Source organism: Diaphorina citri, unplaced genomic scaffold (genome assembly GCF_000475195.1).
Source record: "Diaphorina citri unplaced genomic scaffold, Diaci psyllid genome assembly version 1.1 scaffold836, whole genome shotgun sequence".
NCBI classification, from domain to species: Eukaryota; Metazoa; Arthropoda; class Insecta; order Hemiptera; family Psyllidae; genus Diaphorina; species Diaphorina citri.
In genome coordinates this window covers 44,373-65,632 of record NW_007378268.1, presented here as the reverse complement: position 1 = coordinate 65,632, position 21,260 = coordinate 44,373, and the positions used below count along the sequence as shown (strand labels likewise).

General features: G+C 37.7%; 1 long non-coding RNA gene across 1 annotated transcript; it reads left to right on the top strand.

The window, feature by feature from the left end:
* Positions 1–7,512: 7,512 nt before the first annotated feature.
* LOC113468760 lies at positions 7,513–21,260 on the top strand. Its single transcript, XR_003392398.1, has 2 exons — positions 7,513–7,582; positions 21,143–21,260. It is a non-coding gene; the product is annotated as an uncharacterized LOC113468760 (long non-coding RNA).

Here is a 21,260-nt window from a genome sequence, read left to right as displayed (position 1 = left end):
GCTGTAATGGAATATTTGTCCGGACCGATAAAGAGTCAAAAGATCCTTTCCTCACCTTCCCTTATAAGTTTTTATACTTTTGAAGGAAGACATTCTCAGATATCAGTTGGAACCATGAACTTTGTCGTGTATGATTGTCCTCCGAACCTGGCAAATGTTTCTTCAAATGTTCAATGGTGATTTTTTCCCATTGAACATATTTTTGGTTTGTTGATTTGTTTTGTTGGATATAGTCGACTTGGGCTATTCTAAAACCTCCAAAAGTTGACATTTTAAAGGCAATCAATTTCATGTGGCACTCTTCAAACCCAACGGCACCATTCAAAATCTAAAGTCCATAAACTTTCCAGCCATTATTCACACAGTCGCTAGCCGCCCAATAAAAAATGATCTACAATAATTATAATATCACTATCGCATGAGAAATATCGTTTAGTCGCACCCTCATATTTAACGTTGTGAGCTTTATGATCAAACTTGTCACATTCAAAGACGTTATTTATGGCCAGCAGATCTGTTTCATATAAGTGACCACGACACATGTCTCCATATGGCCGAGTGGCCGTGACTTTAGTAACGCATAGAACCATTATCCATACCTAGAGACATGGATTAGATACTTTTTAGGTCTATGATTAACGTTAGCTTTGAGCTTTGATTTTAACCCGTTATGAACCACATGTGTGGTGAATGTTTGTACAAGATCTGACTGATACAGCCCGATCCAGAAGTCCGCAGACAGCTTTGATATCTTTTGAAGGCCTCGTAATTTTGCGGATTTTCTAGTTATGATGCTATGTAGAAAGTAGTTTGTATTAGGTAATCTAACAAACGTTACGGTGTTTTTCATCAAACGATAGTAAAGCAATATCTAGAATGAACTGTAGAAGCTTTTGAAGCATTAGCGGATCAACGGATTCGTTGGCAGCTTTCTGGCTACGTTTTCGAGGAACACCGGGTAAAATAACTAATTTTGGAACCGAGACAACCTAAACGAGAGGTAGAACTGTTTGGGCTAACACATGTGAGTATTGGAATAAAATATAAATGTATAATTATCATCACTACGCTGCGTTCCACCAAACAAATACTCGGGATACTTATCTATTAACAAGTCCCCTTAACGTAGCACCAACTTTTTCTTTTCCAAATTACAGCTATGCAGGGGCGTAGCAGAACGAAACACAGGTTCCGAAATGTTACACAATCAGATGTAAGAGTTCGCATTATGTCATTTCATTTTGTAGTTGTAACTCACTAGACCAAATTTCTTGAAATTACTCAATTTCTGCCTTTGAGGATTTGTAAGAGGAACTCCACTCGGAGAAATAGTTTCTCGGAGCTCCAGCGAGATATGAAATCTATCATGCAAAATAGGAATATTATATAAACTGACAACGTATCCCTAGGTTTTGTATAACATATTTCTATTTGTATCTTACGGCCTTTTGTGTCAGCACTAACATTTGAAAAACGTCCCAAATTTGACCAACAAAATGTCAACATGAAATCCTGGAGTTAATACCATAGTTAATCATAAATAATCTTTTGTGGCATCTTAAATTTCTTTGCAAACACCCATTTAAGACTTCGCAGACACACATTTTGTATATATTTCTATTGTTTTTCGAAAAGTTGGATAGAAAGTGATGCTTTCGAATCTTTTGATGCATAACATCATTTCCGCCACTGTTCACAGGTGAAAAAATTACACACATTTATGTCCGAATGAATACTTGGAACTTGTGAATAAAATAATATTTATTATGCCTATGCTGCATACCAATCAATATGATAAGTATGAAGTACAACAGCGGTCCAAAGAGATAGAAAATAATCATATTGGTTTATTTTCTATCAAAAAGTTTCGACAACAGAATTCAACAGACCGAAGAGAGAGAGAGAGAGCGCCATAGGTGTAAATTGTGCATAGGTAAACTTTTACTTGATTGGAGATTGAATTCCCAACCCTCAGATTATGAAATGCACCACTTGCAAGTACTTATGGCAGGTGAAAAAATTACATACATTCATGTCCGCCGAATGAATACTTGGAACTTATGAATAAAATAATATTTATTATGCCTATGCTGCATAAAGAAAAATCATGGACATAAAAATCGAACTCCTTTGCGTTACTTCATATTCTCCCTTTAAGAAATAGGGATTGCTTGGTTCAAAGAACTTAAATTTCGTACCACCATTGGTGATATAAGGTCATCAGATTTATCAGACATAATTGACCATTAAATATCTGTCTTAAATATCCCTAATATGAATGACTAGTGACCATATCTAAATGTGTAAAGGTGTGTAAAGATCTAATGATTTAAGTAATGAGACTTTCCAGGTCCAATCGGGGTAATGCCAATCCTACTCCATGGCTATATCTGTTGTGTGTTGTGTGAGTAGTCACTCCATATCTGTCCGTTCGCCTTGGAGAAGAAATATCTCAATTAATCCAATAAATAATAAAACACCAATGAATGGTATTGCACAGAATCGTGTGGCTTCAACCCTATCAATGAGATCATCAATCTTTATGGTGATGCCAAAGGAGAACTACTCGTACATGAACAACATAGAGAGGATGTCCGTCATCCAAACACAATGCAAAAGATTCTGCTCTTGCTTTTCACGCTCGATCCGATTAAATTCACGCCTGATCCGATTAAAAAGCTTCAAGTTTCCAACGCTTTACACAGAGTAATTGGATTCAAATGAACTTCTTTAACCTCTGAAGAAGGAAAGGTTTTCTTTGGTGTGCCATGTTTGATTTATTGCTGTAATGTTCCACCTACTTCATAAAATTCATGAGCACGGATCAAGTATCTCTTGGGCTGCAAGAAGTGGTAGATGGGAATCGGAAGTCCCTTTAGGAAATGGGCCATCACACTAGTGACTCGAGACCAGTTCTAAAATCTTGATCTTTGTATGAATATGAGTATTTCGAGTATTTAAGAACTTAGTGAGGTTATTTGACACACAAAGTTTTAACGATTTTGTACTTACTGCTCAAACGAATTTCGTAGAAATGAAGACTGATTTTATACAGCCCTTATGAGGGGAAGGATTTCTTGGAATTCTTCGCTACATACAATGTTAATCCTTCAGTCAAAACAATAATCTTTGTGCATTTCTAAAAGAATGGCGAGGAAGTAAGTTCACTGCATTTATCTTACCTACCACAGGTATAAGAGGCGTCCTCCCTGATACTACAATGCTTGTCTACAATATGCCCGTTGGCAACTCATTAACTAATAGAGCTCAGACCAACTTGTACTTCCAACCATTGAAGTATCTTACATAACCTCTGGGCGATTTTTAAAACCCTCAATAACCAATAAAGCAACAATAATCGTTAGTTTTTATGTACGTCGCAGCTTTTCCTCGGATGAATTCTATCTAAAAATCTTCTTGGCTCCAGAACTATTAGCTGATCTATTATGTTATGCCAAACCAATCATGCCTGGGATATAACAGTCTATTTAATGTTTCTAATTTGAAGTTTTGTACCATCCTATCATGATGGACTCTTTGCAATATTAAATTAGTATCGAGTTTTATGACTTTGTTTCAAATCATTTGCGAACTCCAAGTTGTAAGTCATTATGTTTTCTATGCACTGGGAAATAACTTCCATTCCCACAGAAAACCGACAAACTATTGAAGTTTCCACGGGCACAACTTTGAAACCTTTGATCTACTACTCTATAGAAAGTTCTGTTGCATCCACTCCCTGTTCGACATTTGTACTCTGCAATTTGAAAAGAAAGGAATCAAAGTTCGAGCAATAACCAACGGGGCTGGAGGAGTTCCTTATCATCTTTTTGACAGGAGCAAAATAATGAAAGTCATTTTCTTTTCTCGTCTCGCATCTTGCAGGTCAATTTCTCATATGGACTTTGAGATAAAACATAGCAAAGATGCCTGCTAGCTGGTTCCAGCGCAGTCTGCAGTATAATTATGCTGTGATAGCTGCAAGTTGAGCATCATGAGTGTATTCAGTACAATGGTGAGGGAGAACAATCTCTTATCTAATAAAGTAACTATTCAATCAGGTTTGCAGCATTCATTGACACCTGTCAGCGAAAGGAAGAGTTATTGGGTTAGGCGGTTAGGATCTTTGCTTCATGTTCATTGGGCCTCATAAATCATACCGAAACGAAGAGGCTTGAACATACAAGTCTCCACGTTTGAAAACACCAATTTTCAATCCCAGAAAATGTGGGATTGAAGTTTTGTAACCACAAGTATTTTTCAGAAGACCATTTGGTTCATAGAATTTACACTAGATTTGCGTTAGTTAAGGACTGTCTTATCATTATTATTGCTTGATTCATCCTTACATTCCTTACACATCAATGAACGTTATGAATAATGATGATGAATAGATGATACATCATATTCTTACTCTCTTTTGTTAGCAATTTACTTATTTACCCTTGAGTATGTGGTGACCTATGTGCAGTAACATTGTAAGGAGTAGGTCACTAGGAGACTAGGACCACATAAAGCATGTCTGTATACCTGTGTATTAGAAACACGATCCCAAGTTCAAGATACAAAACATGTGGTGCACTTTCCCTGCCTGCTCCAGTCACCCAAGATTTTATATTTATGCCTGCCCTCCCAGTCTTACATAAGTCTTTGTTTATTTTTTCCATTCAGAGTTTTTTTAATGAGTTCTTTTGATTGCACCAGTGACGTGTTTTCTGACCTGATTTCTGTGACTGCGCCAGAATTGCAGGGAAACGCTATAGGCAAAGACCTTGCATAGAAAAGCTTGACTTTCGTACCTACACGAGCGGTGACTGGGGCATGCAACCGTGTTTGTTTTTCTGCTCTTTTTTTCAATTATTTTCTGTCATGAAAGTTTATTTCCATTACACAAATTGCTGCATGTTCTCTTGACCCAAAAAGTGTGGAAAGTTTATGCGTTTTCTTTCAAAGGTAGACTTTTTTCATAAGCCGTCCTTGAGTTGCTATTAAAGTTATTTTCTAGCACATTTGGGTCAGCTAAAGAACATTTTGCCCTTTCAAAAGAAACACCCTATGTACAATATTTTTATCCGTTTCCGGACCCACCCTTGCATTTTTAACCAGAAATAATTACTAGTGACTTGCTGTATCCTGTAACAAGACTTCGTGTAATTGCAAACATTCTCTATAGATGTTTATTTCATAGGTAAGGACTGAGGAGGTGTTGATCTCTTGGTATTATCCCACATATGAGACACTTTGACTTTACAGGTATTCATAATAAGGTCTTTACGTATATTATTTTAAGAGACTCTGAGACTGTTTTTACAGACGACTAATACGAAATCTCGACACTAGAGTCCACTTGAATCTCTCAAACATAAGAACCATAGTGAACAAGATGTCATCAACGGATGGGTCAATATTGTTGTACATATCCCATGGCCTAAGGCCAGCCACTCACTATTGGAGACAATTCTACCTGATAGTGAGTGTGCTCATCAAGTGTCAGGTATACGTATACCTGATCAGGTGTACCTGTCAGGTCTACCGGATAGTGAGTGGCTGGCCTAACATCTCGAGATTCTAATTCACTTAACTCAACTTCACTCCAGGAACTCTCGAGAAGTCTAAACTCCTGTGGTCTTGTTTTTTGTCTCAATATTGGCCTTATCATAACAATGAAGACCTGCGTGTATTCTAGTGTATAGTGTATCAATCTAATAAAGAAGCCACGTTAGGATCGCATTATAACCTAGGTAAATATACTCTCTCACGTATAAAATCTGCTGGTTTTCTGGTGAACTTGGTCTGCGCAATGTTTTCCACAGATTTGTTACGATTTCACTGCAGCCAGAAATCTTTTGGAGCTTCTTTAAAAGCGTCAGAGTTTTTCACTGTTCCTCCATCAGAGGTTTTTTAAAATGACCCTTTGAATTGGATATTGTCCAACAAATTCCTTTAAAATTCATTAATTTTTGATGCCATTTACAACTTTGATTCTGGGCTACGTTTAGTACCAAAGTCCCAGAGTTCGCGTGTACTGAATTGTGAACCGCTTTGGAATGGTTTACTAGAACTGATCCCGCTCAGAGGAAAGTGCAATATAGTGCAAGCACATGCATAACATATTGATGACTTTCAGCTCAAACTTTGAAAGAATATTTTATTCATTCGTAACCACAAATATTATTACTCCATTTAGCAATTTTCAGAACACTGAAGACGCGACGGTCAGTACTGTCAGTAGTCACTATGCAAAAGGAATTTGACACCATCACCTTGCAGGTTTGCAGGAGAAAACCTAATGATCTGAACTGCCTGCATCAAGGATACCCGAGAGGAAACACAATCCCCGAAGTAAACCTATCCAACCAAACATTAACCTGAACAAAGAAGCGCACTGGGAGGGAACTCGTGCGTGGAAAATGAGCAACCCATGTGGTATTCTGCTAGTTTATTAGCCATTAACCAGCTGGAAGTGGTCAAAAAAAACTAAAACACACCGACCCGAGATCTTGCAGAGTTGGTTCATGTCGCCACGGAAGTAAAACTTGGTGACCCTTCTAACACCGACCCAAGATCATACGACCAAGAGATCTTGCAGAATTGGTTTAAGTTGATGCCACGGATGTAAATCTTGGAGACCCTTCTTAGCGGAGAAAAAGCTCATACACAAAAAACCCAACCTGAGGCTTAAGTGTAGGGGCTAGACAGCCCTAAAGGATGGGTTAAGCTTCTACGAATCTAGGGGAGAAAAACAATGGATGCAATGAGAATGTGTCATGAAACAGGTCAGGAAAGTTTCATGATTACAGTCCAAAATAACTACAATACATCAGAATTCCGAGTACATGATTGTCATTTTTCAGTAAACGAGCACGGTGCTGTTATCAACAGTTACTATGGATCAGGGCAATCTGGGACCAACTTTGGCTGAAGCAGGCAAAAGACCCGATTCACAATTAAAGTATTACGACCTGTATCCAGTAATTTGAAAGAGGCTGCAGGTTTACAAAGATCATTCCTTTACCGCCCAAATATAAATGTGAAAAAAAAAATCCCATTTAATCTACTAGATACTAATACGTTATACGAGCAATCCGTTTTCATTGCTATTAAAATCTTTAATGTCTTTTCTGAACGAGTTTCCCATGTCTGCCGTTTCGGGTGATAAATTTATTATGTAATTCTACTGCCAGAGCGTTTGGTCATAAACCTAAATCTGTGTCTGGGTTGTGCTTTGCTGAAAACAAGGTGACATCTGGCCAGCATAATTATGTCACTTCGCAACATGTTGATGTGTAGCCGGTTAATGTTATACTCTTTTGACATCCTTGGGACATAATTATGTTGCTGATTTCTTGTTGTATTAAGGATATTGAATCACCTGTTTTTAAGAGATAAAAAAAAAAAAAAAAAAAAAAATGTCTACTGTGCTACACTTTGCTGCAAGTGTCATAGAGATGCCATGATTGTTATTATTATCATTTATCATTATTGGAGTTGCCTTTAAATAACTTCTTGTTCATCTTCTGTTTCAGGTGGAGGGGGAGGAGGAGGAGGAGGGAAGCAAAATATTGTAGCCATAGAAAGAAAGGTAAGTCCAAAGGTGAATACTTGAAGTCCAGTATCCCTGTACAGTAAAGACTACAAAATAGCAAAATAGGTACTTTACATTACTCTACTAAAGAGTTTAAATTACTTTATAATGGGTTTGAGATCCTCATGGTCTTACTGTGGTTTGCAACAAAGTGGTTTAAATCATCATCAACATTGATGAGTGTTTAATTCTTCAACAGCCAACATCGAGAGGTAGTCTATTTGTTCTTGGTTTAATGGTCATGCTTCGGTCATAAAACCAATCTCAAGTATCGAATTAATACCATTTAATGGTCCAATATTGTAAATAGCAATTGTGACGGGGACCTTTTATTGTGAGTCGATGAAGCCATTAGTTGGCGTGGAATGTCAGAAGAATGTTCTGACGATGATTGGACAATAATTAACATCGTGTTATCCAATGGTAATAAAGACGGGAAAGTTGAAAGGTGAGCTCTAGGAATGTGCGAAAAAGTCTGCGGAATGTCTAAGAATTCCTAGAGATGAAGGACCTTTGGGCGGGGCAGTTTTCTGCTCGGCTGAGAATGTAACCCCTCGGGATGTTAGTGTTAGGAAATAATAATAATAATAATAGTGCTTATTTATACTGCTCGCCTAGGACTGAAAAGTCCCTTTACTCCGGTTTGCGATATTGGATAAGGAAACGGTTTGCGGTATTGGAAAAATGCCATGTCGATAGTCTATTAATGAATATCGATTGAACAACTTTTACATGCCTGTGGAAAATTCATTTTCCAATTTGCCGATTGTTTTCTGTTCCATACTTTGATTACTTGCAGTGATACCACATTATGTTTCGATACTAATAGCTCGGAACACATGTAATTCTAATCACCAATAGCTTAAAACGGAAGACTGTACTGCCGTGGTGTATGAATAAATTCAACATGCATTCTTCATTCTTTCAAAAACTCTTTTATTCGGTATAAAAAATTGCAGTTAATATAGGTTATGGTATGCGTTCGATATAGGTAACTTTTAATCGAACACGCGTGCAAAACTTTTAGTGAATGAAGATTGAAACCGGTTTTACACTTCCCCGAGGCAAGTGCAGCCTCCCTTCCTGCTAACCGGCATGTTACAGGGTGCGGTTGAAGTTTGTAAAACGATGTTTCCTGATTAGTTCTACACACGGTGACAGTAACACACTGTTTTATCTGTCGGAAATCAACAGGTTAAGCTCAGCATGTACGTGAGTAATTCAAGCGCTCTATGAAAGTAGTATGATGTTTTTCAATGGCGGGGAATCGTCCAGCACCTATGGCTTGTGAGCTGAAGCCCCACTGCCCTAGTGTATCATGTTTTTCAATGGTCCGTATGGGTTATGAGCTCAAGCCCCAGTGCCCTAGTCAACAGACTTGTCTTTGGAATCAACAAATCACAAACACAGCTGGTGGTGAACCCAACGTTTCCTTTGAAAGTTTCATTAGAATGGCACCGAGTCGGAGAAACGAAGCCACAAATGACCCATTTCCATGTGTACGTTAATTCTCCTTGTGAACTTCCGGAGGCATAGATGCAGGCAATGGACAATTAGAGGAATACTGATTGTGGCTAGGTCTATTATTAGAAGACATTAGACGGAGAACAATTAAAACTACCAATACACCGAGCAGAAACATGAACAATAGTGGGAATGTGACCTTTCACGTAATGCACAATCACGAAGCGTCATCAGCAATGCAGAAAACCGGGCGGTTTGGCGTAGCGTGCTAACTTTCTTTTAATTAATCACTCGAGCCTTGAGACCTTGGATGCTGGGGAACATCTTTATTAGATTACAACTCTTAGTTCTTCTATCGTCTTCTTGTTGTATTGGATCTTCTTCTTCGCCTTCCGACGTGAAGGAAAGTTCAATGTTCAACGCACAATGTTGAAGATTGCTTGCTACTAGCATACTGACTGCATATTGGTAAACTGTTGTCTAGGTCAAGACGATCTGAATCTTTCATCTAACCTTGATAGGTGTTAATCTGGTGAAATTTTTGCATAGTGCTTCTTCTCTTTTGATTTCTCAATATTCTTGAAACCGTCATACTAGGTACATACTTTTCCTTAATCTCTCTACCGCTTTGTGTTTCAAACTTCCTCGCGTACCAGATGTAATTATGCTTTGGGTGTATCCTTTCCAATTCGCCAGGTAGTCTGGTTATCTCGTTTCGAACACAATTTACTTGGCTCATTCACCGGTTTACCATTATGAACACCGCCTGCTCAATTGCTCGCATGTGTAATTGTGTATGAATGTCAGCGGAGAGGCAATCATCCTATTAGATTAGTTCTATAACGGAGACCGGAGACCTCCACAGTTGTAGGAGTGTATATTTAGTGTTAATCCCCAAGCCGGCAGGTAGATAATCCACCGTGAAAAAACGATTCCGATTAGATTTCTTCCAGGTCGAAGATATTTGTGCGATTTGTTGGCGCGGTTCCGGTGTTTGGGTAGAACCTTGCTTTGTGTTGCCGATCAGCACGCTTGAGGAATGTGAGTGCAATTCTCACTCGGTCTGCCAGTGTGTCTCTGGAGTTTGGAGTATCATGTTCATTTGGAAAATCATTATTTTTGATACTGTGGTTATTGGGAGCCCGAGTTTTTGTGAGAATTGGTTTGAGTTTTTAGTTGGCGTTAGGTATAATCTGATGTCCCGAAAACTGTCTGGCCTCTCGAATTCGAACTTTATTTCCATCTCCTACATCGGATACATATCAAAGGGGAGAAAGCTAGGAGCATACTTGGAGCTCTCTTCTCAGAGGAAAACCTTGAATCGTCATTTATTTGTGAAGGTATTTTAACAATAAATAATTCAGTTAATCAGTTGACTAATGGAAATGTGTATATGTATCTACTAACCGCATTTAGGTAGTTCTCTCAGCAAATTCTTGTCGAATCATCGCGTCGAGCTTCTGGAAGTTTTCTGGAATGAGAAACATCCAGTAACCTCTCCACGGGGAGTGTCGAAAGTTATTCTTATCAAACAATTCCTCAATTCCTTGAAGATCTGCTTTAAGTGGTTTGGATTTGGATTAGATCACTCGTAAACTCATTTCTCCAGAAGCATCTACAGTCTGACATAAGACAGTCGAGTTACGTGGGCTACCTTATCAAACACAAATTGATTGACTACTAAATCGTTCATTAGAAATCGTCTTTGGCTCGGGTTGTACTTGATTTCTGTAAAATCAGTGTTAGTATTCTACTCGCTTTCCTAAATCAACTCATGAGATATCTTCAAGGCTGAACAGAGCTATTAAAAAGTTCTGAACCCAGATCAATAAGTCATCATGTTTAACTAGATGTAATGAGAGATGCTCACTGTAGATTACATGAGGTAAGTAGTCTACTGATGCGGGGTGGGCGGTACCAGATGTGTGATTGATGGGGTCAGTTCGAATAAGAAAGTATGGTTCGGGGTTTTCAAGTTGATCGTCGAACTTTTGAATTCGTCTCCTCGGAATTGATGATCTGTATATTGAGGGAATGATTTGGTGTGTTCCGAAAATGATCCGATATAGGTGTCGCGTCGTAACTAACCCAAATCTATTCTTGAAGTATTGTCGTTGTCACAATAGACTGGAAAACTATGGATTATGCAGCGAATTCCCAATTCACCCACAGCGCGCTTGAGAAATGAAGATGCTTCTAAAAAATTCAACAAATGTTCTACAAAAACTACCAATTTTCTGGAAATTTCAGAACTTTTGAAAAGCCGCTCCTCAATGATTTCAAACTAACCCCCGATTAGGGAAATTTCAAACTTCAAACACATATCATCGACGTAGTCACTCACCTTGGAACCTTGAGAAATCAAAGCATGATCTCGGTGGAACCACGGATGAGTTCTGGGGTCACTGAAGTGTGTAAGAGTTTAAAATAGAATCTTCAATACCTGACGAATTCCCTTCTGGCAACACACGATTTGAGAAAAAGAAAAGAATTCACCACCCGAGAATTGGCTCCGATAAACTTGACTTGGCCAAGTGATGAATCTGCAACTTGGAGGATTGAAATTCGCATACTTCTTGAGCGATATTTTTTTCTCACATTCTTCTCAGCACGTGTTTACTCCTTTATTCCCATGCTATTTATAACACTTAAGACTAACCCAGGATTTCTTTTCTACGAGGGAAAAAAAAGAATAAGGTGTAAGTCGATGACCTTTTAGTCTCAAGGCTCCCATTATTTCTTCCCGAACTTGTTGCATCTGAGATACGGAATTAGCTCTAAGCTAGAATGCATTCTCAGAGTGTCATCAGACACCCGATTGCAGTCCGGAGTATGACATACATACTGAAGAAACTGAACCAAAGAGCACGTAGCAACAAGATTCAGTTGGAAACCTGTTGCACTCTCGCACCCGCTTGTTTTATAGCACCACTTGAAACAAAGACAAATATCAGAGGCAATTACCATGACTACTGCTGGAGTATTGTTATTAAAAGCGCCGAGAGCCAATACTTAAGCCAATCAGAATATTAGATATACTGTCAAGGACTCTCTTATTCGTAAATGATGACCTACGCAACGGTACTGATGCCTCCGGCTATAGGACAGATTAGACCAGTCTGGCAGCTTTGTTTCTGTTCCCATACGCCAGCACCAGGACTTTGCATACATTAGACATTGCGAGGGTGATGGAATACTTGCCATTTCTTTTCCGCGATTATACGGAGGTCAAGTTCAGAACAAATTGGCACTGTCATGTTTAGAGACGGGTGGTTTATATTCTTCTTGATCCTAAATTGTAGGAGATGATGATATTGATGATGACTCGAGTGAAATGCTATCACTACAATTCAAAAACTCAGGATTTCGAGTTAATCTATCATGTGAGGTAAAGTTCATGGTACAATTTTGACTTAACTTTCGATCTTGAACAGTTCAGCCTAAAGGAATCGTTGGAATTAAGTTTATATCACTCAGACTTCAGCATCTTTGGAGATTTCGTTTTTCAACGCTAGATTTCGGAATTCAGTTGATCGTGGATGTCCCAAAAACTCTGAACCACAGGAGGACGTTATCACTTCTGGGGTAATATTAAGTATTTTTTGATGTGGTTTGTTGAATCCATGGTGGTAATTATTGTTGAACTCATCACACCGCAGCCTAAATTCTCTAAAACCTATGAATTCTGTTACATGCTAAGACTAAGACTATTTACATAGAAAATGGATTCGTCTGACATTAATTTCACGTAAAAGAACCCAACAAATTCCGTTTTAAGTCAATTGGATTTATTATTATGTATTTACATCCTATTAAATATTAAGAATACACCAGACTCAGTAAACGGAATTATTATTGAGGGGAAAAAACTTTATTCTTTGGTAGCGGATATGTTTGGGGAAACATGTTCTGAAACAGCCTATTTGAATTTGTGATTTAATAACGCATGAGAGTTGAAGCATTGAAACTGAAATGAAAGAAAAACTTCAGATTCAAGATTCAACCTCCACTCTGACCGATAGTTTACATCTTTATCTGTGGGAAAAAGCAGTAAAAAATTCAAGTTAGGAGCTCCTCATCTAATGATCATCATTATTACCAAAATATGAAATCCCCAAAAAAAAAATCGTAACCGAATCACGTGGGGCGAGGATCGTAAAAATCGACACGAACTTCGAAAAGAAATCATCTGATCAAAATGCCATAAAACCAAAAACTCAAAGAAACAAATGAAATGTTTGGTGGTAATAAAATTTTACGACCAAGTTCGAGTACAATTTAACTATTCGATGAAATTTGGGTGGAATAATTACGTGAATAGTTGAATACCTATATTTTTGTCTATTTTGAAAACTTTCGAAATGTTTGTTTTCTCAAATTTTTGTAATTATGGGCGGAACAAGAAATTGAAAATCAATGGAAAGATGAGTTTCAGCAGCTCCTCACTTGTAGTGGTCTGAAGATATGTAAGTCACTAAATGACCTACGCGGTTACCTTCATCCGGGACTAGGGCAAGATTTTCGAAAATTGTATTTTCAAAGTTTTTGGGAGAAATCATAGGCCATACTTTAGGGCCATTGAGGGCAACTCCAAAATAAAATTACAATATTCTTCCTCTGCGTATTCAGTATTCATTCATTAGCTCGTGGGATTTGCATTTTCCTGGTAATAAAAAGAACTAGTTAACATATTCTCATTGACCCTCTTTTCCTCGGACTTTTATTGAGGAACTGATAACACCTGACCTTGCTTCAGACTGACCTCAACTCCTAGTATCACCTGATTTGCCTCATCTAACTCATCTTCATGAGAAGATAACTCTCTTTGTTTGAAGTCGCGCCAGTCGTGACTAACTCGGAGTGAGTTTCAATTTGAAATTAGTTTTCAGGTGTCAATGACACAAGTTTTTATCACCCATGGCACTATTTGCTTTGACTGGCGACGCAATATGGATGTCACTAAGTCTTCTTTGTTGAATGTTATTGCTCCTCATCACTCTTACAGGGGGATACTGATTTGAAAATCTTTCAAATAATGTGGAATCGTGAATCGTACACACAGATCGATATGTTTATGATAATATGTCCTAGAATCTAGGTGTATGTACTGAAGATATACATATTCACTAAGGCACGAGAATTATTTTATGATAAGGAGATAAGACAAGGTAGTTTAAATCTGGTTGGTGGTTCAATATTTCATGATTCATGATCAGATTTGACATTATCTTCCAATCTGTTCCCCTGACCACAAGATGACTTTGATCACTTATCAGCTTATCACTCATTTTCCAGTTAACATAGTAAACATTCAAGTCAGAAAATTGGAGGTTAAATATTTTCAAAATCATCGTATATTCAAGATCATGAATCGTATGATGATAATGATTATTTTGTTTATGAATCAGATCATAATTTGTATTGGGAGTCATTCTTTATAAACAAGGCAATGTCGATGATTGTACCCTCTCAATTATCGAGATATTATCGCAAATTAGTTCACTAATTTCTCTATTTACGAAGGTCGAGTTCAATATTTTTTTATCAGGTTGTAAATTTGATGATTGCCTGAAGATTGAAAAAAGTTGAATGCATAGGGCCATTTGTATAACTAATTGGTTACTTTGAACACGCAATGCTGATCATAATTCATCGAATCATGATCATGTTCGTTTTATACTTTCAAAGAATTTAGACCTATTGCTGATGTGCGACTACCACCTGAAAGGTCATAATGATGAAAGCCATTTGAATGGGTAAAAGGCAGAGCGGACTTAGTGTAAAAATCGACTTTCTGAGTTATTTATATCGTTGGAAAGAGTGCGAAAAGATCTATTTTTTTTTTTATTGGTTACGAACTTCATTTTAGTGTTGTATTGAAATGGGAGCAAAAAACAAAATGGCTATCTCTATTTAAACTTTAGCTAGTCCACAATTTTGACTTCATTTATCTCAAAACCCTTTTTTTTTTTACTTGGGCCGCTCTGCCTCTTTGCCATTCATTTATAGTCCTCTGTGCTCTATAAATGTGTTTTGCCAGGTTTTGTATCCATTTGTTGCTTGCTATTCCCTTAAGAGGACTGAAAAGTCCCTTTACTCCAACATTGGCTATTCAGCTATAGTATAATTTCTCGTGATGTTCTCTTGACCCATATTTTTATCCACATACTATCTGCTATTATACGATTCATTCTCTGTTTACATTATCCGAGTAATTGAGTACGAATGGAGTTTTGTCAAAGTCCTTATTTGGAAAGAGAATGGTTTCTAATGTTGAACTCGGATTTATTTGAGCGAACTTTTCTTCAGCAAGGTCAACTTGAAATTCCTAAGAACAGACTAGAAACTAGAGAAACACATTTCTAGTACTTCGTTTGGTCAGCTCCCATGGCGCAGTGGTCACTGCACTCGCCTTGCACGCGGGAGATTATGTGTCTGTAATTAATTAGGTAAGTATACCTACTCGTAGGTGTAGGCACATACCTAGGTATGTTCTTGTGGTGTTAATTTTTCGATAGTTCAATAGGATTCTATAAGCTACCCTCATAATAATTATTATGTATAGGCAGGTAATTATTGTGCGTGAATAATTAATATTTATAGGTAGGTATAACATATTATGACATATACGTACGTAGGCGTCTATCTTAACAAAGATCTTTTCCATCAGCCCAAGGAGTCAGTTGAGTGAAAAATTTAGTCTACTTATAAAGTTATGGTAGGTCCTCTAAATTTTAGTGGATGTGCCAAAATCACTATATGTAGGTAAGTAGGTAATTATATGTGAAAAGAGAGAGATTGAATAGCTGTAGCTAGGTTGAGTGAAAAATTTAGTCTACTTATAAAGTTATGGTAGGTCCTCTAAATTTTAGTGGATGTGCCAAAATCACTATATGTAGGTAAGTAATTATATGTGACAAGAGAGAGATTGAATAGCTGTAGCTAGGTTCTTGTTGTTGTTCTTGTTGTAGCACTTGTAGCGGCTTTAGCTTTCGTCGAATGGCGATAGCAGAATAAAGAAAAGATGTCTTTTTGTTTCTGCTATACACCGGGGTGATGGGTGATGGTCTCTAGCTCTAGCCATGTTAAATTGGCTGGCTCGTCCTGAACCGCAGTCAACCATCGTGAGGACTTGTGCTTGGTCAGTGTCTGGCTAGGGGACGTTAAACAGAGAGTAGACTAGCGTCTTGCTGTGGGACTATAAACAGGAAGGAGAACAGCTAACCCTAACCAGCCTAGCAAGCTGGCAGTTCCTCAAAGGGTTCTCTCTGCTTCTGTAGCTAGGTAGACCTATGTGATAGTTTATCTGGTCTCCATACAATGGACTCCATTGTAAAGTTGTGTCCAAACATAGTTGATGGCCGGTTGTCGATCAATGTCGACTGAAACTGTACACTGCCTCGACAACATAGATTCACCTCGCCGATCGACGGCCGTGGATACAGATTTATGACTTGACTTGGACTCAAACACCAACCTCCAGATCCAAAGGCCACAGCGGTAAACTATTCCCATTTCACAACAGATTTTGGGTTTCACTTGTCAATCTGGCTTATTTCGCTTTATTGTTTAATAATAATAATAATAATAATAATAATAATAATAATAATAATAATAATAATAATAATAATAATAATAATATGTTATGCGTTGCACTATAACACTATCTATGTGTTCTATTTTTCCCAGACTTAGACAGTCATGTCTTGCCCATGTGTGTGCTAATCTTTCACGCACAATCTCCATACTATTCTACCTATGTTGCATTGTTACCTTCCTACGTTTTTTTTTTGAGTGTGCTAACCTGCCAACATTGATATTGTAGTCCCAATAATTAAACTACATGTTGTGTCAACACTTCAGCTATTATATTCGGCTGTTATGTTTAAATTAATTATTCCAAAATATGGAAAAATCGGACAGTTTCCGTCGTTTACATAAAGAGACCTGGATATTTTGTGTATGGGGTCTCAATAGTGGCTAAACGGGAGAGGGTTACCTAATGGCCTGTGATATGAATGGGGTTTTCTTTGTTTTTAGTTTGTTGTTGTTGTTGCAATGTTTTTTTGTTGAGTTTTTGCACTAAAAACGTGACTGAAAAGGGATGCATAGGCTATGACATATAAATGTGCATAGCGACCGGTGCCAGCATGGTAGGTAAACATTGGATGTTGGGCTTATTGAGATATTGGAAAAAAATATATTGGAGATATTGGAAAAAAATCCTACAATGCTGCAGTGAGTACCAAAGTTGTGACATAATAACACAAAGAAACATCATTTACATTTTACATTTTTTTATTGAGGAAGGAAGTACACTGTTGAATGGACGAGAAAACAGGCATTAAAAAATTGAACCCTCTCATAGTTGTTGTTTTTTTTTTGCGCCTGGTGGATGTGCTATGTGTCAAACCTCCACCAATAAGTTTGACTGAATAGGTCTCATAAATGGCTCCTTAGTTTCTTACTTTCAAACCTCCACCAATAAGTTTGACTGAATAGGTCTCATAAATGGCTCGTTAGTTTCTTACTTTATTGGAGATATTGGAAAAAAATCCTACAATGCTGCAGTGAGTACCAAAGTTGTGACATAATAACACAAAGAAACATCATTTACATTTAGTACTTCGTTTGTCACGAATTTTCCGGTAGATACGAATTTGTAAACTTTAGAATATCTTGTACCTTTTAGTACGCCCATCTTTCTTTTCATTGTATTCTTTCATTCGCATCCTATTAGACCAATGAGGCGCTCAGCTGTTCAGATATAACTTTGGATCTTTGGAATGTTGAAAACCCGCGACATAACGCAAACTTGAATGCCACTGAGCTTTCTTCGTTCATCGCTATTCGATCAATATATCCACACTCAACAGGTTGTAGGTGATGACGTAAATGATGTATGTCCAGTCAAGCTCTAAATTTATATTTTGCCCGTAAGATTCTGTTAAATTCTTTCATTCAATAAAAAAGTTGTGCTCAAAGCGTTCTCAAATTATAGTAATTGAGAATCATTCAACCTGGCGTGGCGGACATGGATTGTAGTAATCTCAACTATGCGGTACGAACGCCTCAGCGCTGGACTGAAATTTCAAGTTTCACTTTCAATAATGAAATGAGTCTGATTCGATACAAATGATGGAGCAGTTCAAATTCTTCACAACCGATGGATATGTAGGTGTCACGTTTTCGTTTGAAAGCACGCTAAATTCTGTGAACTGCAATAAAAATTCACTTGTGCATCGATGTCTAATCAGTAATAATAGCTTGATATTGGTAATCAATCGAGTCCGATGCATAGCTCCGGAACAACAGCGCCACACAAGATACAAATGGGTGAGTAGAAAGTTCTGTACTTGTGATTTGTGTGTTGTGTCCATTAAAAGGAAAAGAATTTTAAAAGACAACACATTTCATTGAGACATTCACGACAAATAACATTGTACAAATGGTAAAGAGGTGTCGTAACGTTAATTAATTCAATTAATAGCCCTTTCTTACGAGACTCAATGTAATAGATATAGATGTAACACCAATTTACTGATTGCAAAGTGCAAACTTCTTTCAGCGTTGTAAAATCAGAAAATGGCGCATTTGTTGTGTCTTTTTTTTCCAGCCGAAAATAAATAATTTTATCAAAAAGTTTACAATCAGAGCTGGCTGATTGACAGCATTCCCTCCCTCTTCCCATCCATCTACTTCTTCCCATGGTAAATATTCATGAATGCTAAAAGCCATGGCGTGCTCTGGATGTCTCATGTTGCAATGACATGTGTCAGATGTCAACCATCTGCTGGGTGTTATTATCCGACGGGATATGTCGCTTTACGAAATGCTCACGAAGGAATCAGGACAGTCGGATTTGCTCCAAATACCTTCAGACTTTCCGTCATTTGATTTGCTGAGGATGTATTCAGTTTTCATGATCTTCTACATAGACATGAAAACTTATGTAGTCTAAAGATAAATAATGAACACTAAAATTTGCTTTGTTGATTCCACGTTTTCCAGGATTTCTGGAAATCTCACTGTTAAGGTGTGTCCCTTCTTCAATTGGATATGAACGTCGTCTTCCTTATTCCTTAAGCTATGGATGTACATAGTAGGACTGTTGACTATATAGTTGGACGGACGGGGGTCCGCCTTATGTGTAATCTGCTTGAGTCGAATTTCATCACAAAGAAGTAATATTACAAAGTGTTCGATTTGTGTGTTTACGAGTACATAAGTAAACGGGTGGTCTATTGGTTCATCTGAGGCGAGATGTCTGATTGTCCGAGCAGACCGTCCCGCAAACCGACCCAGATTCGACTCTGACCCTTCATCAATCGTTTCCAAACGTCGAGATTCGACGTGGATTTAATGTTTGTTTCTGATGTCTCGAAGTAATTGCATTCCGTGTAGATTGGAGCGAGCTTTGCCCAAACTGATTCCTGAACGCGCCAACCCTTTGTCAAGTTTCTGTCAACTTATGGTATGCAAAATGTGTTGTGTGTACTCTACTTCCAATCGAAAGAGAACTCTCCATATGGATGACAGTATCTTGAAACCGAGTTTCAGCAGCTTATCAAGGACTAAGCCTTTGTAGGTAACATGCCGCACTTAAATCCCTTCCTTTATACATACTTGTTCTCTATAAGGATTCAAAATTTTGAGGAATCCACTCCAAACTCACACACAAAGTACTCAAGGTGATTGCCGAAAAGACCCAAATCCTATCAACAGGTTTGCAATGGCAGTGAAATAGTAAATTCCATGGAACCCAAGTTTGGAACCAGCTGAATCCAGAATTCCAGAATGGTTCGAGTGCACTTCTATTGTTTGACCACATCTCCACCCAGGTTCTCGCTATTAGTACTCGATTGCAGGTTATTATCATCATGTTTCTGGTTTATTAGATCGATCCGAGATCACGGCACATTAAGATCATTGTTGATATATCTCGTGAAGTCCAGCTACAACGATTAACGCCAAAAACATGTCTAGGGAGAATAACGAGGGGAAATGTAAGTGCCAAGAACCGGATTGAGTTGAGCTTTATTTTCTCAATTTGGCTTGCATCACGATTTCCTTAGTGAGGATTTTTAGAGGCTCAATGAACTGAAGGAATTTCTTCAGCTTTTATCCAAGCACTTATGTTTGTGATCTTCTGTTGGATGAATAGTTTTGACTGTTGAACATTTTTCAAGTTTTTTGAAACCTTTGATTTCACCTTTTGTGAAACAGTTTTTTTATTCTGATCCAATCTGCTTCAGCTCTGTTTTCAATCTTAGAATTCTTGGCGTTTCGCGGTCTGGCCGGATTGCATGTTGGTGTTTTATGTCCAGAACTTTTACTTTTTATTATGATTTGAATAAAATCAGTCCATCAAACGTCTTGTGTTGCCTGGTGTTGTTTCTCGGAATTTCTGGTATTTTGTTGCCGAAGAAGTGTTTTATATTGTTTTGTAATAGTTGCAGTAGATATTGGATACTGTTGATAGTGGTAATGCTGAGGAGAGGTTTATTAACGTGTTGGTCAATCTAGGTGTTTTCCATGGGTTTGTTCTCTCTACCTTTTATCAGGTTCACAAAGCTTTCATTTCCATTTTCCGTACTCGTATTGTTCAGTGGTTGTGGGAGGATTTTCAGTCTTAGCATTTGATGGATTGATATTTGTCAACGTAAGTACATGGCGAAATCTTCGAAACATGATTGTTTTTCTGAGAATCTCCACATATCCTGTTAAGGCTGATATATTTTACTTATGTTGTGTTGAGGGCAGTTTTCCAGCTTATGGATAACAAGTAGGCACCACTTGTTAACGAAGTTGTTTTTGGATTGTGTTTTTTTTTTACAAAAGAAAACACCCGCTTGTACATAAAACATAAATGTGTTTACATGTCAAAAGGCTAAAATAGGAAAAGGGGGGTGAAAAATCTGACAGCTACATATTCCTGATACCCTTCGTTTTCATATTTTATTACCTTGTTTACATTTCATACTACTTCCATTAGTATATTTATGTATTTACTCTATTTTCTATTACTGAAAATATTCTTGTTTTTACGATTTTCTCTTTTCTAATGACCCAATGTTTGTTTGTCTGTTTCAGTTCATGTTTGAATTAGGTATTCTAGTGTACCAAGCTTTAGATTTTATGAACGCAGATGATGAGGAAGTCAAGCTCAGTCCCGACCTAGACCAACTTATCTCTGACATGACTTATTATG